Here is a 17,529-nt window from a genome sequence, read left to right on the forward strand (position 1 = left end):
TCATTATTAAACGCACAATTCAGAGCTCAGCTAAATATGGCAGCTCTGCTCCCACAACTGCTCCTAGCTTCTTGGCTTTATCTTGAATGAGCAAGAAAAATGAGAAGAGGAAACCCACTTTTTTTCACCAGTAGAGAGGCTCCGAACCAAATCAGCCCCTCCTGAACATGGCAGAACCCTTCCCATTAGCGAAGCAGCTTGCAGCCTTGGCCAAACGCTACGATTTCAAGGGAACAACAGAAGCAGTCTTTAGGGTCTCTGACCCAAGTGGCTCCTTCAGCCGGTACCCTGCCCATAATAACACCATTTTATTCTATTGGTGGAGTCTCTGCATGACTGCCCAGATAATGAAGTCCATAAAGGATGCCGTCTGCCTTCTGCAGAGAGATGGGAGCAGCCACTGCCTGGCAGGGAAGGAAATCAATGACTCCAGTGCGAGCACCCTGTTGGCTACAGTGTGGAGTTATCAATTTTCTTCCCAGCTAGAGAGCAGCTGCTTCAGTCACTCCACTTTTTTTTTTTGTTCTTTTTAAGAACAAAAAAGAAAGCAGAACACCAAAAAACAAAACACCAAAAACCCAGACTCACACACAAAAAAAAAAAAAAAAAAAAAAAAATCAAACCCATCCTCTGGCCAGCAGTTGGCCATGGCATCGTAAATCAGCTTGGAAACATTTATAGGAAGGAATCCCGTATTCATGTCAAGCTGAAGGTCCGGGTCCTTCCAGTAAGATTTCGGTTTTTACCCAGCAGAATATGCAAGCCTTCAGCCTTATACACCAGGGCACATGCTCAGTGCCATACACAGACCTGACTCGGAAAGCAGATCACCTCGGCTGCCCTAGAGCTGAACCTAGAGCTGCAGAAGGCTCTCCCAGCAGGGCAGGGTCTGGCTCACTGTCTTCCACTAAATATATTCAGCTCAGCATTGGTAAAATGAGTCATGTCTTCAGAGCCCGATTTTCCTATTAAGGGAAAATAATAAAAAAGGATATCCGTAACTAGGCAATGAGCAACCAGCTCAGCTCCCCTGAACGCGCTGCTCGTGCTGCTCCCTGCTCTGCTGGCTTCCAGCACCGGGCCAGCCTTCACCTGGATGAAATAACCACTGAAGGGAGCAATGCTCTGCTGGTGGTGGTTGCTCCAGTGCTCACTGTGCACGCATCCCGACTGCTCGTCTTAAGGAAGGGCAAGGAGACACAGGCAGACCAAGATTTTGGCTGCATAAATTGTTCCAAGAATTCTGGGAGAGTTAAATCAGCACTTTCTAGAACATGCACAGCTTTAGAGTATGAGAATGCTCTTTAATCTGTTCTCCTTTAAAAAAAAAAAAAAAAAGTAGAATAAAACTATTTGAAGTGCCACTGCAATGAGAAAAACGATGAAATAAACACAAAGTCATCCATTAAAAGCTCACAGACCTACCCGGTTTTCCCGTAGTGACTTTGGAAAGTCATTTGCAGAGCAACGAATTCATGAATGCTAATGACAAATTAAGTTTTAAACTTCTTGTACATAATGGTAATCACCTGTGCGTGTGCATTTATCATATGGTAGATGAGTTCTACGTGGTAACTCCTTGGAGAAGAGAGTGTCATCATGCTTGAGACAGATGGGGACAGCAGCATGGACAAGACCAATGCCCTACAGCACATACATACCTTGGTCACCTCCTGGGTGGTGGCTTCCTCCCCTGCCCATGTTCCCAACTCTTTCCTGGCACATTCACAGCATTTCAACACCATCACAGGTTCTGTATTAAATTGTTGGTGCTTTTCGATTTTAGCTAGACTTTTACATTAATAAAACCGCTTTCCCCTTGGATGGCACACAACGGATGAGTACAATCGTCATGAATCCATAAAATATTCCAGGACACTCAATAAACTTGATACAGTGCATGCAAGCCCATAATTAGTACGGCAAAAGGAGCAGGTATTTCATATTTAACCAACTGCAAGTGTCAGCTCCACGTACATACATCACTGAAAATCTAAGTGAAGAAGGAAAAATAAGGAACCACTAAATATATTTATTTCCAACAAACAGAACACCAGGCATTCACGTAGACAACACTAGCTTAACGTAGTAATTTAAAGCTCGGGCTCCTATGGTAGCATTACTGAACAAAGTTATTTTATACGACAGAACGCGATTTCACACCATTTATTTTATTATTCTGCCAATTGCCTACATCAGTTCTGAACGGGGCCAAGTGGAAACCTGAACACAAACACTAAAATAATGAGCCTGTGCAAATTCTCATCCTCATCACCTCCTTCCACCATTCCTGGACCGCTACCAACTTAACTCGCTGCTTTTCCTTGCACTCAGGTCAAGACCTGCTGACTCCGAGCCCCTGCCTGCTTGGCTCCTTTGGGGCAGGAGGATGCTCGCCCCGGCAGCCTCCAGGTGAAGCACAACCCCCGCATGCCACAACAGGTTTTGACTTTCAGATGGAAGCCTCCAGGATCGAGACAAATCCATCATTCTAATGCTCAAAACTGAGCTGTTGAAACCAAAGGAAATGAATCCGTACAGTGGATCACCAGCCATGTGTAGAACGTCGCTCCCGGAATTAATAGGTACTATGTCATGCCTTCGGACGGCTTTCAGCCCATTCCTAGTCAGCCAAAAAGGACAGCAGGAAATTTCTGCCCTCTTTTCCCCTGCTCTCTCTCCCTGCCTGCCCCCTTTTAAAATCCACAGTGGTGAAAACTGAGTGATTCATGATCTAATTCTAGCAAAATAAATACTGCTAAGCACAAACCCAAAGATTAATTAACGAAACAGCTGAATAATGAGCCATTTGCAGATGTGGGACTGTCCTGGACTGCCTGGAAGGCCCCTTGGATCAGGACTCCAAAGCACCACGCCTTCTGCAGCAGCAAACAACAAAAATAAAGCATGATCTTACTGTTCCGACTTCCCCAGACTTCAGTGCCTTTTCTGGGTTTGGGCTGGCCATGAAATCAAGGAGTGCTGCTTTTTTTTTTTTCAGTTATACAGCAATAATAAAATCCAGGTAAAACTCCACAGCCGCTAATTAATAATGAACTTATGGTTCCTTTTACCCTAAGTTTCATGGTGCTCTCTGAGCCTTGGGATGCATCCCAGTGACACATGCAGAGAACAGCTCCTTTCAGATTGCTAAACCCAGCTACAGAGCAGGGCAACAAAACCCACGAACCATCAGCTTGTGTGGAACAACAGGTCCCAAAACTTAGTTCTGTCCTGAAATAACACACAAAATTTTGAGTGTCCCTATTTCTCTCCACTTTAACCCCAGGCTCAAGTCCTAGAGGAACCACCAAGTTATCTCCATACTTTTTCAGTGTCTCACATTTTCCCCTCTAACACGGCCAAGGGGCTGTGCAGCCTTCCCCATATTTTCTCAGCTCAAAGCAATGAATAACAGCATGATCCCTGTCAGGTCTGCAGCTCCTGACATATAGCGGCACAAAGCTACAGCCAGGGATTTTTTCTGGCAGTGTTCTCGGTCATTCAGCCTGTCTTTCCAGTGAGGAAGATTTTCCAGTTTTCTGAAATAAGCAGGTCTGGTTTGGCCTCTACTTCAGACAGAGAAGGGGGAAAATATCCCCAAATCTTCATTCCAGCAGTCTTTGAAACCGTGTAGGCCAGAGAGTGAATGTTTGAAGCTGGAGTGACCATGAATAAAGTGGGCAAAACAGGGGGAGAGGGAAGAAAAAAGGAGGATGGCAACACATACTGCTAAACGTACTTACAGAAAAAAAGCCTAAAAGGGCTGCTTCCCCAGGCATTGCTTTGTGGTGACATAGTTGGATATCTCAAAAAAGTAGTATTTTTAGCTGCTGCATCACTCTAATCCATGAACTGATGGCTTTCAATGTGAAGTGCACACTCAGAATGATTTCAGGTGGTTCCATCTACCCTATCCGTCTGTACAGAAAAATACCTTAAATTGCTTAAAAAGTCTCCATTAGACAGTATTAGAAGAAAATGACTAAAGTTCTTAATAATGATGTTAATTCTAGCCCACTTTCTTGTTTTCTGAAAACAGAAAAGACTCTCAAGATCTCCCTTCAAAATATTACGGCTGATGGGTATTCACCAGCCTTGATGGTTTCAATAATTATCATTACTGAATGAATATATTGACCGGTAGCTCCTAGTGATGACCAATTTCCTTGCTGAGCTGTTACAACTGATAAATTACCCTTAGCTGTGTATATACATGAACAGACTCAATAGCAAGTATTGAGGAAGAAGGATTCTGGTATTAAAACCGTGTCAGGGAAGCCATGGGAGCGTGATGTGCCGGAAAACCCCAGCATACAAAGCACTTCTCTTGCTCTGAGATTCACACTTTGCACCTGAAGTAAAGCCATCAGCAGTTGTCTTTTAAAGAAGCCCTTCGCTGCTGAAGACGTTTCAATGCCAGGTTACACCAGCTATCTGTTCACCGAAGCAGTTTTACAGGAAGCCCAGAAGACACTTTCTGTTCCAGGTCACCTAAAGCATGCTATTCTGCTTGTTTCTCCAAATAAAACCAGTAAAACTAAAGCTCAGTTGTATATTTTAGGGAAATCACTCTTGGCACTGGAAAATAAGCGAGCCGCCAGAAGATTTTCCAATGTGCTCACTGCTACAACAAAAGCACTCCCCTGAACTGGAACCGAAATGGTGCAAGACACTGCTTCATCTGAAATGAAGGGGAGAACTCACCAACACGTCTGCTCAAGAAGCAGAACAGTTGATCCCCACTGGTAACTTATGCAGATTTCACTCCTAACATATGCAGACATTTATTTACAGCTCTACTGTCCTAGGAACTCAGATGACAGCGGTAGCCATACCGTCAGTAGCTCTAAACTGGAAGTGAACTGATTTTCAGACATGTTGGGGACAGACACCTTTAAAACTAAAGAAAGAAACAAAAAGAACAAGCTGTTGGAAGGGCAACAGATGCAAATTCAAGATCTCTTGATTTTATTCCAGGCTTTTGCCAGTGACTTAATGAACAATCACAGACAAGCTACTTCATGTTGTTTCTCAATACATTAATTAGGAATAGCAATACGCATCTCACACACAGTTCTGCAGCTGAAAGGTGCTATGTGCAAAGAGTTTTATTTATTTAAAAAACAAAAAAGGAGATAAAAATAATTTGCCAGAATTCTCCAAATCAAAACAAACAGCAACTTCCCAAGAAAGCCAAGCACAACACCAAGCAGCTCTCTGTACACCGAGAGGCACTATGCAGATCAGGATTCATTTGTCACGAAGAGCTACAAACGTAGGGCTACGCTCTCCTAAATGAGAAGGAAAAACACTCAGAAATTTTAGCAGTACAAATCTTTCCACACCTAACCACCACATTTGAAAGAATGCATTCTGTATGTAAAATGTTCTCCAAGTGCCACAGGCAGAACTCTTGCTGAAGGCAAGCAAAAAAACCCCAACCAACATCAAAACAATGGTTTCAAAATCCCACGGTACTAGAACAAAGCATGCAGCAGTTGCTCCTTGTCCATGAATGCTCAAGTTTTCATCTTAAATATCAATTAGCATGTCTTAGTCGTCATTGTCACGCAGATGATCTTCACTGTGGTGGCACTACCTATCCGGATGTTTATGCAGACCTTGAAGTCTGAGGGTTTAATATCCAAGTCTAAAGGTTGGGAGAAGGAAGGGTTCTCCCTGGGTTTTACAGGGAAGACGACAAGCGCAGAAGGATGGCTTAACTTGTCACAGTGGACCTGCAACAGATCTCAAGCTTTAGCATTTGATGTGCTTTGAAGACAAAGCAAAAAGAGCTTTCATCCACCAGCAGAGTTTTGTACTCTCAGTTGCTGACACTCTCTGTTGTTGATGAAATAAGGAATGCAACAGCTACAATTTAATTGTCTTGGCATCAAAAAAAATCCTGCTAAACCTCCATCTACAATCACATCCTTAATTAAAAAAACATTGCCTATTTTTTAGCTATCAGAACTTTAAGTACACATAGCCTCAAAACTATGTTCTGAAAGTGTTCTTTGTTTTAATTAAAGCCCATCTCATTTTTCTCATCAGCTCCAGAAGAATCAGGCAGGGTGATGCCACATTTTACTTAGTGGAAAATCTTAGAGACACCAACCAATGCTGTAAGCCGCAGACTCTCCTAAAACAGAGCTGCAGAGGGACTCTGTTCCATAGCCACAGAAATAAACCCAAACATCCTGCACTTCCATTAGCAGCTTGCTGAATGCTGAGACAACCACTCACCTGTGATGGATGAAGAAAAGTAGGAGCAGGGAGCTCAAAGCCCTCGGGTAAAGTCTCACCAGTGCTTGGTTCCTCGTCTCCAAACACTCAACCAGACTTTACTCTGTTAAATCAAGTTGCTGTTGCTTTGAGTTCCTTCTTTTAGCTGGTTCCACGAACAGCTGTACTAATTGCCAGATCACAGGTGGCTTTAGTATCAGAGGCCTGGCTATCACTAAAACACACACGGTATCACAGGTGTGTAAAATTATATGGAAACATAAAAGATAAAATGAATATGTTATTAAAGTGTCTTGAAGACATAATGAAAAGAAATCACTGTTTAATCTTGGGAAGTCATCGTTTTTCTAATTTTAAGAACTCTTTAACACACCAATGTTATACCTGCAATCGGGAATTCGTGGCAGAGAGCCCCGTTAACCTCTGGAATTCATTGCTGCGGTGACTGTCGTGGTTAGGTACTTTCTAGACATCTGACTAAAAGAAGAACTATTAGGGAAATAAACTGACCTAATTTGCTATTATTTGCAGAAATTACCTTATTCAGTGGGAATTAATCAAAACACAGCCAGGCCCATGTACATAGCCTTGCTTTCTGCTACAAATACCGTCCCTAAACTTGAAAATAAAAAGTGCCAAAGAAGTAAAACCAAGCAGTGAAGGAGCTTTTTCATTGCGTATGCATAACTGAAACCGGTAAAAGGTCACTGAATCTGATCCACTCTGTTGCAAGGAAATAGAAAACCTGAAATTGAGGGGAAAAAAAAATCCACTCCTCTAACCCTGGAGTTCATTTAACAGAGAAAAAAAAATGTGGCCCTTGGAGCAACAGAACTAATTAGAAGCAAATATTTGTGAAATGCATAGAGACCAGTTAATGATGTTGTAATGGCTCGATATAAAACGTGGCATCTCCCACACACTGTCTTGGAGGTGGCAGGATGCTGGTGAGTACCTGCTGTCCTGATGCTTCAGTACCAAAGCTTTTCAGTATGCAGTGCCTGCAGTTCTCATTGGTTTTCAGTCTGTTGTGGTGGTTGTATTCTTTAACAGAGAGAAAGCAAAAATCTTTCTTCAGCCCTATTTCTTAGCCTTAAATCTTTTAGTGAGCAAGAATGAGCTGCTCTCTTGATTAAACATGGGACTCTGTTTTACTCCATCATTTCCAGTATTAGCACCAAGAAGAAACACATAAAAGCCTCACTGTAAATGAGCAAAGTTAATGAAAAAGAGCCTTGTGAGGCTTGTAAACCATCTCAGTGTTTCAGATCTCACTAGAACCTATAGCTCTAGCATGGCATCTTGCTTAGAGAAAAAGTACTGCGTTGTAAAAGGGTCTGTAAATTATCTAGGGTTAATACAGGTAATTGGGAACGGTCAGGATGAAGAAAGCTGGAACGATCTCCAAGGCAGAAGAGAGAAAAGGCATTGAGAGGAGGAATTTGTGCCTGGATTTAAATTTTTCAGGGCTCAGTTCTCACCGCAGCCTGGCCTGATGCAAAGCTTACTGACACCAGCCGACAGGGCTGGTCTGATTTCAGGAGGTTTTAGATCAGGCTCCCAAACCAAACACCTGTGTGCACTGGAGAGACGTGTGCTTTCTCATAACTGAATATTCATTAAAGGAAAACAGCCAACAGACACAAAACGAAGAATACAATGAAACAGTACATGACTCAACAATAAATCATCATCGATTTCACTAAGCCCTCCTGAACCTGTTTAAATGATGGAGAGCAAGCCCAAAAAGAAGCCACGCACAGTCTGCAACATTGCATGCAAACTGCTGCAAAAGGCCCAGCAAACCAAGTGCACTTACCCGGCTGTGCTAATTACTCTGTTAGATTATTCAAAGATGATTTATAAATTGCATGGAAAAAAAGCCCATGTCCTTTTCTTTATTTTAATTCAATCTCACAATTACCAGGGCTTAATGTGCAATGTCCTGATGAACATTAATTATTAAAGTCCAGGTATTTGTTATGAATTCAATCTGACCTCGGGTTTTATTTTTTGTTCGGTTGCTGTTGTTTTCTTTTGAATCGGGAACATTGAGGAGACACTTGTTTATGGCATAAACAGACTGGCTCGTTCTTAACAAGACAAATATTATACCAAGTTAATTTGAAGGTAGTATACATAATGCAGCATATCAATTTTGTATGCCATATGGGATTGTGCCTGCATAATAACAACTTAAAAACAACACTGCGTTGCCAGTGACAATTACTATACTGTAAACCATTTCGGTGGGGCACACACATTAATTTAATTCATTGCAGCAGGCAGGTAGGCATGCACACGGAAAAACCACTGCGAAATGACAAATGCTTTACAATTTACAACATAAATAGCTCCTTCAAGACTACAACCCCCTGTCATGTCAGAAGCACCTTCTGGCACTGCTCCAATTCATTAAGTCAGCCCCACTACGACAAAAAAATGTACCTGCAAACATACATTACAATCATTGCTAGCTCCATTTTCCTCTCCGCTTCATATGGATGCAATACCAGGGAATGCATTTTGGAGTTTTCATCTGAAACTCCTGAGGAGTGCTATGAAATATATACCTAGAAGCAATTCTCTCCTTTTCTCTTACAGACAAGAAGTTTCTTGTAAACAAGCCCTCAACATCCATGACTCAAAAATTGCTTCACATGATGCTGTGGGCAGCATGCTTAATTGGGGATCTCAAAAAAAGCTGGATTCATTTTAGGCTGACTGATACAGGCTTTAATCCCATCAACCCGTCATGTCAAGTCTCCCAGCGATGCTAGGACAAATAATGGAGAATTCCGCTCATTTCGGTGGAGCTAAATCCTGTACTGGAGAACTTGTACATATATTTATCAGTAATACCATTTATTCATCAAGGATCCTGGAAGGCTGCCCAACCATTCCACTTGAAGAGCACTGAGACTGCCTGCTTCATTTATATAGGAGCTTCTGAGGTGCATACGTACAGAACATGAACATAGCGGGACTATACATACTTTTTTTGCACTAATTTAACCCAACTAGCATGCATGAGAGAAGCAGGGAAAAGGTTCACATGGGCTCGCAAGCACAGAAGGGGTTGAAGGCGCTTAGCATTTCTATTCAGGTTCCTAGCAGGGCCCATGAGTCCTCACTTATCTCGTTACGTCTCTTACCGTCATTTAAAACCTGCAAGAATATCTCTGGCTGTTCTACGATCACAGGGTGTACTTTCCGAAGTACAAAAATTCTCACAACTTATCACAACAGTTTTTTTCCTCTCATTGAGAAAAATTAAGGTGCCAGTTTCTAAGCCCAAAATAGCTGCGTGCCTGATGGCCTTTTATTCAAGGATCCTTAAGTCAAGGCCTAAGACGGGCAGAGTTCTGTGTTCCCCAGCTGCTCAGCAGTCAGGCTTTCACGCTCACTCTAACACGAAGGAAATCAACTCACTTTGTGACCAACGCCACTTCTGAGTGGTGAAAAGCAATCCTTTTACTTCAGACACTACGGCCTTGCTTAGTATTTGAAAGTGACGGGAAAATTCCCCCCTGCCTCCCAGAAACAGCAAAACAAAAAACCAGTACATCAGAGAAAAACAAGCACATCAGAGGGTCTTAAGCCAAAACATCTAAAAGAAAGAAGAAAGTAAGATTGCCCAGTATTACAAATCAGCTGTAAATGCAAAGAAACTTTCTACAAGCTCTGTACAAGCTATTGTCTTTTCAGTCCTTTCTATTGACTATTTTAATCTGTTTTATCTGCACTGGCGTCATTTGTTGCTAACCAGAGTAATCTCCTTGCACATAAAAAGATGAAAAGGCTTCATGAGATTATGTAAAATCAACCAAGAATAGAAATTAATATAAATACTAAGGAATATATGGGCTGTTAGTGTGCGAGTCAAGATTTAATCTTTGGGAAGCAAACATTCAGACGTCTTTAGAAGACATTCATCGGTTTGTATAAGAAATTACCACGTCGAACTGATTTATTCTGACAGACTTGGACAGGTTTGCAGGAGCAGCTGGTGTGGCAGCACTGGCTGTACAGGGAACGTGGTCAGTAGTGTCATGCTCAGGACGATCACTTCAGCACTCTGGGGCATTCCAGAAGATTAAAAAGGTAAATTTTCATGTTTCTGGGAAATTAGACATATTTCTGCACATCTATTACAATGTTTTCCCACTTATCCAGAAGAAGAGCTTAAATAAAAAGGATGCCACAACTGACAGCCCCTTTCACCACCCTCCAAAACTACAGAAATGGAGCAGTCAGTAATTGTGTCTGACAAATGGTTTCAGGGAAGTGAATGATTAACATTAACCCTAGGTAATGTGAGCAGGGCACACAAATGCCTTCCTACTACACATTATAACGAAAATTGCAATTAAACTGTTCACAGTCACTTCTTTTTTTTCGTTCTAAATTTTGTGTTTCAGAGTACAGCAACTTCTCCGTAAGCTTCCCTAATAATATTCCTTAGCATGCAGAGGTCACACCGCTGTCCTTAATGTGTGGCTTTTCTTCTGCGACAAACGTCTCAAACCCTGGCCATTACCTAGCAAGGTACAAAACAGAACAGAGGCAAAGCAATGCAGTAGATTAAGCAAAATACAGTTAAGTGCTGCTTTGAACAGAACGTGCATAAGCACTTTCCTGAGTGATGGCCTTAGCTCCAAATCTCGTTAAATCACAGACAAAACTGCTGAAAGGCCTTACCTGGCTTTAGCTCCTGAAAGTCACCGTAAAAAAAAAAAAAACATTTTAGGCACTTATGAGCTCCACGTCTTGTCAATTTGATCACTGAGTCTTACCTGCAAGCCAGCAGAAGCGCTCTGCAGCAACAGCTCCTGCCCTTCCCCAAAGGCCACCTCAGCGTGGCGGCTCTCCTTGGCCACCAGAGCACAGGAGCAAACATTCAGGCACAGCGCTGCCATTTCCAGCCCCAACAACAGGCCAGGGAGCAGGCCCAGCAGGCACAGTACCTCCCCAGAGAAGACATGAGGGCAGCCTGACGGCCGGGGCTTGCCTCTGCGAGAGGCCTGTGAGGCCTGAGGAGCGCCAGGCCACCAGCGCCCTGCTGGGCCTGCACCTTCAGGGTGCAGTGTGGTGGAAACGTGGCCACATCAGGCCCAGATCTAAATATGAAATTTGCAATATTGAACATCAAAAATGATGTTGAAATGCCAATGCTAACCTAACCCAGTAACCAAAACTGGGGGGGGCCTCAAACACAGAGGAAACTGATGCCCAAGTTTGAAAGGTTTCGAGTCACCACAATTACAAAAGCTGCCACAGTGCCCTCCTTGAACGTCAAAAGCCCAAGACACACTCCCTTTTTAATTCACTTTGCTAGTTGCAAACAATAGAGATGCTTCAGAACAGTGAATTACACTCTCTCACACACTCTGAGCACTGCAGTAAGAATGAACAATGAGATGTGACTATGATGGAGAGCCAGCCTTTACATCTAAATTTTAACCGAGAAGTCTTTCTGCATACCTTCCCTCACTTATACCATTGCAAACTGCGAGTACTACAATGCTATCTGCAAAGTAATTAATCTTCTTACTTATTTCAATCCCTTGTCTGCCAAACTATTATGAAAAATTCTCATGCATCCTGTTTCTGTAGTAAGATACTGCTCCTGAATTATCTGCACATTGAACATTAATGATGAGATGCCTTGTACCTCTGTAGGATAAGATGTCTCCAGGTTTAAAGATCCTAATGATTTCCTTGGTGAAATAAATCAGTATGCCTGATAAAAGCACTCCTCCATCCCTGACAGACTGCATCTGTATTATCGTGCCCAGCACAGATGACTTATCTGTGTTCTCAGAAAAGTGGGGTTATAGCCTTCTGCTTTGTACTACTGTAACCACGTAACAAAGCGTTAAAAACTGCCAACAGCAGCAAGGCTGCCCCCTTCCCACATGTAACCCTACCTACTGAGGTAAACACACTCACTTAGTATAAAGAGAGTAAATATTTTTACGGCGTGGGTTAGACAAAAGGTGCGCAGCAGACACATTTGGCTTCCCTGCTGGCAGGCAGCAGCAGGTGGGCGCACAGAACTGACCCAACACCGCGGCTGGGGAAGCTGATACCCTGCAGCATCACAGCTCCACGCTGAGACTGGAGCAGGGGACACGGCGAGGAAAACCTGGCTTGGAAACAAGCATCCCAGGAGAGCTCCCGTATCACCAAAAGCAGCACTGGATGCAAAGGATCCCATGGCGCCAGGAGCCGACCTATACCACAGCACAGCAATAAGCATGCGTTACTTGTCTTACCCATCGGCAAGAAGATATTCTTGGAGGCAGGCTGGATCCTTGGGAGCCATTAGCTACCTCATGGAGCATTGCTCTCTTTGGCTGACTTGGTACCTCCTCTTCATTCTTTCTCGGTTTTGATCCACAGCCAGGGATCAAGCCTTGCAAAAGAGAAACTCAGCTATTGTAGTTTCCAATTACTCTCCCCTCCCCTTTTCAAATGATCCTAGCTAATTACCCTGAGTGGACAAAACAAACGCTGCTTGCCAGATGAAACAACATGGTAATCAGCAGCACTGTGCCAAACAGATAGTCCTCAATTAAAAAAAAAAAAAAAAAAAAGCAACAAAACCACAAAAAACAAATACCATGCTATTGAGTTCAATGTCTTTTTTTTTGCCACGTCCGGAATCGATTCATGGTCCTTCAATGATTTCACCAGGAAGCTGAAATAGACATATCTGAAATTTGGATGCGTCTATATTATACAGAGTAACTCATTTAAATCAGAGGGGCTTTCAAGTCTTTTTTATTAAGAAAGCAAAGATAATGACTCAAAGAAAATGCTAATGTTATTTGGTGGTTCTCTCCCCATTCAACTTCACTGATCAGAGAGACAAATTAAGAAAGATAGTGTGCTTACCCAGAAGTAATTTGTTAGACATCTTCAAAAATCGATGCTTGACACAACTGAGTATCTTTTTGCAATAGAATTTTATTTGTCATGTTGGGCTAGGAGCATCAGTTAATAATTCACTCCACAGTTCCATAAACCTCCATTGCTATCTTTCACACAACCTTGCAGTTTCACAGGCTGTTGTTAGGAGTAGCTTAAAATAGTCTGTTATCAGTGCTGACCCTCACTGTTATAACTCAAACAGATGCACTATCTGTGATCATTCTGACAAGGAAACAAAATAAACAACCCAGTAACTTTGAAAAGGACATATACACACTGAATACATACACATATAATGGCTAGCCACTCAAAAAGCTCCTACCGTAAGCAATGGAAAGGTCAAAGCAGCAACTCAGAACTGTTCTCCCAAACCCCACCATTACGAACTGGTGATGGGGCAGAGCCGATAAGCTCTGACTCAGACCAGGATTTTCTGTTTTCCCAACTTATTGGATGCTTGCATGTATGCCTGTGCCTTGAACAGTAAAGAGTCCAGAACAGCCAAACTGCAGAGGTCGAGGTACTTGGACTTACTGTGGTTTGAGTTCACATATTCAATGCAGCCAGGATGTGGGCTTAGGATCTACAATGGAACCCAGAGAAATCTCAAAAACACAGATTAAAATTATTAAGTAGGCAAACCAGCTTGGAAATGTCACCTCCTTTGAGTCAAACACACTGTTCATCATTCTGAAAGTGTCATCTTTAGTGGCAAAAACCATCACACCTGATTTAGTTCATCATCCTGATTTTCAAACTCATGAAATAGTGTGTCAGCATGAATTCATTGTACTCTAAAGGCTACAAGTCTTTGGTCCAACAAGTAACATTTTTTGTTCAGTGACAGCAAATCACACACACACAGGCAGAATTCCTTCTCTCACATGGCTGAGGTGCCACCAGAGAGGTGCAGCATGCCCTAGCCCTTCACAGAGGTGCTAAATCTGGTCACTTTTCCCCTGCTGCTGATGTTCCACATGTGGGGTTAAGACTGCAGCATGTAAGCACCAAGACCAATAAAGAAGTCCCCACATACCTGTTCTACTACAATTATCTATTCCCTTAAGTCTTCACACGACAGTTGGCCACAGCAGCAGCGCTGTTGACCCCAGAGCTGAAGGAAATTCCGAAGTTTCTGGCTGAAATCTCACTTCTGGTTATTACATGCGTTCGGTTCAGTTTATTCCCGTGGTAGTGATGGAACCTGTGATTGCTACAACTTTTTCTGACAGCACAGTAAACTCTCCATAGACTCCCATTATCTCTCTTCCACTTAGCACATCTCGGTAATGTAATGTTGTCTCCACAGGCTTGCGCATTCAAATGGGCAAACAATTGCAGAAACAATTCCACACTCGACGCTAGGAAATGGGGAATTATTGCTACTGGAAATCAGAACAGAAATAACTGTGGGGTAATGCACAGCAGTCATTTTTAAATGCAGAATGTAGGATGCTGTTAATGCAATTTAACTTTTAACACAATAGGAGTTCCCAAAATACCCAACTTTGATGGATTCTGTACAAGCACATGAATACACCTGTAGATTTGACTGCACGACGCCAGCAAGGAGACTATTTTGGTGCTCTGTTGTTTACAGTCGAAAGAAACAAAACCTGGCAGAGTGAAGAAACACTGAGAAAACAGACAAGCCAACCCAAATTCATTTTCTCACTATTGTAAACTCTTCCTTTAAAACGCAGGATACGCAGACAGATGGGCGTTAGGAGCAAAATCCATATGCTTTCTTTAAAAAAGTCTCGCAGCAAACTCGCTGAACTGTGTTTGTGGAATTAATCAGAGCAGTGGCAAACATTTTGGATTTGTAATGTGCACAACCAGTGTTGCTATAGCTAAGGCTGAATTGTTCCATTACAAACTCTGATGTTATGAGCTTAATATTCCTAGCTGTGAGAAAAACAGTTTGGGCTAAATGCGGAGGGAATGGTTCTGAAAAAATACCTACCTAAATTCAGACTTTCTGGCAGTAACACAAAATATATTTACTACTGAGCTAAAAATCAATAGGTAAAGTAACAGGGGAAAATACCTTCCTGATCTCTGCAATAAGTAAGCACATTCATTCCCATTAGTTTATAAGGATATCATTAAAAAGCCTACACTGTGAACAATCTGCAGACAGTGCAAGCAAGACTGGACAGAGAATTAATTATAATTGTCAGGAACACTACCAAAAAAAAAATAAATAAAAGTTATATTTCTAGCTTTAAAGCTTTGCATATTTGTAACTAACCAAATATTCTCCAAGAAGGGAAGGTTAATAGCATAATTCTGAGAATTACCAGCAGACAGTTGTTACTGTGGTTCAGACAGAAATTCTAAAAGAATAGGTTGGGAACTTTTTTCCCATGATAATTGAGATGTTGTTACTCAAGGGCATCCAAAAAATCTTTCTGCAGTTTCAGTGTAAGCTCCCAGGGATAAGTTAATGGTGGGTGAACCATAGGTGTCGGATCCTACACTTAGCAATATAAATGTCTGCATGTTCTTCACTACTTAAGCCCCAGGACAGACATGGCTCCCAATTTTTTGTTTTTAAAGGGGGAAGGAAAGCAACTCCGGCAGTTTATTTTTACATACATCTTTATCTGTTGCAATCTACCTGGGTCTGGAATAACAGTATCACAGCAGTTCCTTGTTACTGTTGACTCATTTTCTCTTCCATTGCCCAAAGCAGGTTACAGCCAGAGATGTTTCTGAAGTGGAAATAACACACGATTTCCTTGGTTAGGAAATTATCACAAAATTAGCCCTGGGAAAGGATGGAGCAACACACTACCAATCTGCCAACAGGCTCTATTTAATCTTCATACATTATAAAAGATGTTTGCTGCAACAAATATTTTATTATCTTAGCAATCAACAATTCTTTATATTGATCACCGCGGTGATTCATAAATGAGCTCTATCGCAGGAGAACAGTGGCTGCAGTTTGATGGTGCTGCCTATGGAGAGAGGCTTCAGCGAGACTCTGATCTTCCACTGCAAGCACAGCACTGCTTATAAACCTTGTATGACAAATAAAACACTTTGTAAAGAATATACAGAAGAGCTTTGTGCTAAACTACTTCTCATTACATAAAAGCTTTTAATGTATTACCAGTCTTAAACAAATCTGCTGGGGGGATATTGTCTCTGCATAACAGTAATGGATTTAGATTACACCATCATCAGGAATATCTGTTTTTGTGGCTGAACATGGGCTGGAGGCTTAATGCTTGAAAACAGGGTTGGCCTCCCTGATTTATGAGGCCTGAATGTAATTAAGCATCTTCCCAATTCCTGTGAAACTCACAACTTAAAACACACCCAATACACCCCTCGCATAACCCCTTCTCTAAACGCATGGGTATTACAGTGAAAATCTAAGTGGAGAGGAGAACCAGCAAATATGTAATTGCTCCTACGACACATTTGAGTGCTTAGACCCAAGAGGACTCATCGTTTTGCTGGTTGTTAACTAGCTGCTAATAACAGAATTAGCCTGATATTGCAGTGGCACGCCAAGGATCTGCTAGGCTAGAGAGGCTCCCCCCAGGACATGCTTGGTGTAACACGCAGGGGCTTCAGATGTTAGCAAAGAGCCTGAGATATGGGACAGTACCATCATCAGGGGGAAATAAAGTTCAAAGTCTGCTCTGTCTTCAGTGCACAAGCATGGGAGAAACGCTGACCCTGCCTCCTTATTCAAGCAGGATCAGAGCCCTCTTTGGTGCCACGTGGGCGTAAGTCTGAGGCTGTCCCTGCAAAGTGGATTTTTTTTTTTTAAATGAGAAATAATAAGGTAAGACAGTTGCCTTTACAGTCTATACATTAAACAAATAGCGAAGAACAGGTATGGCATGCTGGTTAAATTGGTTTGTTGGTTTAAGTTTAATTAATGCCACTATTCCCAGCTGCACAGTATATCAGATTTGCAATTAAGCAAATACTCTCACCTGATGAACCAAAGAGCTATTGTAAGTGAAGTTTTAAACAAACTATAGTTGACAACAACATTGTCAGATGGTTCTCAGCCTGTACTCCAGCTCTGAGTAGACATTAACGCCAGTATCCCAGTCCATAAGTGGGCCACGTTTCCCCTAAAAGAATATTTATTTGTTGGGTGTTGCGATTTAGATTCCCGGTTTAAAACTGAATGCCCTGTAAAGTACACAGGCTATAATTTCGCTCCCTTTATCGTGGGAAGGGTTTGTATCCATCCCTCAGCCATCATCAGGTTTAGCCTGAAAACCAGAGTTCAGCAGACTGCGTTGTAGCACGTAATATATTTTTTACTGCTGTTGTATTATTTTATTTTAAAAAGGAACAAGGTCAAGCCTA

At 42.2% G+C, this 17,529-nt stretch overlaps 1 protein-coding gene and 1 long non-coding RNA gene across 3 annotated transcripts in view; both read right to left on the reverse strand.

Annotated features, from left to right (window-relative positions):
* Positions 1-17,529, reverse strand: part of LRRTM4 (leucine rich repeat transmembrane neuronal 4) — a 318,997-nt gene that overhangs the window by 64,915 nt on the left and 236,553 nt on the right. The window lies entirely within an intron of this gene.
* On the reverse strand, positions 5,078-6,393 carry LOC139999344 (uncharacterized). Its single transcript, XR_011804737.1, has 2 exons — positions 6,250-6,393; positions 5,078-5,741 (listed from the first exon to the last, which is right to left on the reverse strand). It is a non-coding gene; the product is annotated as an uncharacterized lncRNA (long non-coding RNA).

Source organism: Anas platyrhynchos, chromosome 23 (assembly GCF_047663525.1).
Source record: "Anas platyrhynchos isolate ZD024472 breed Pekin duck chromosome 23, IASCAAS_PekinDuck_T2T, whole genome shotgun sequence".
NCBI lineage: Eukaryota > Metazoa > Chordata > Aves > Anseriformes > Anatidae > Anas > Anas platyrhynchos.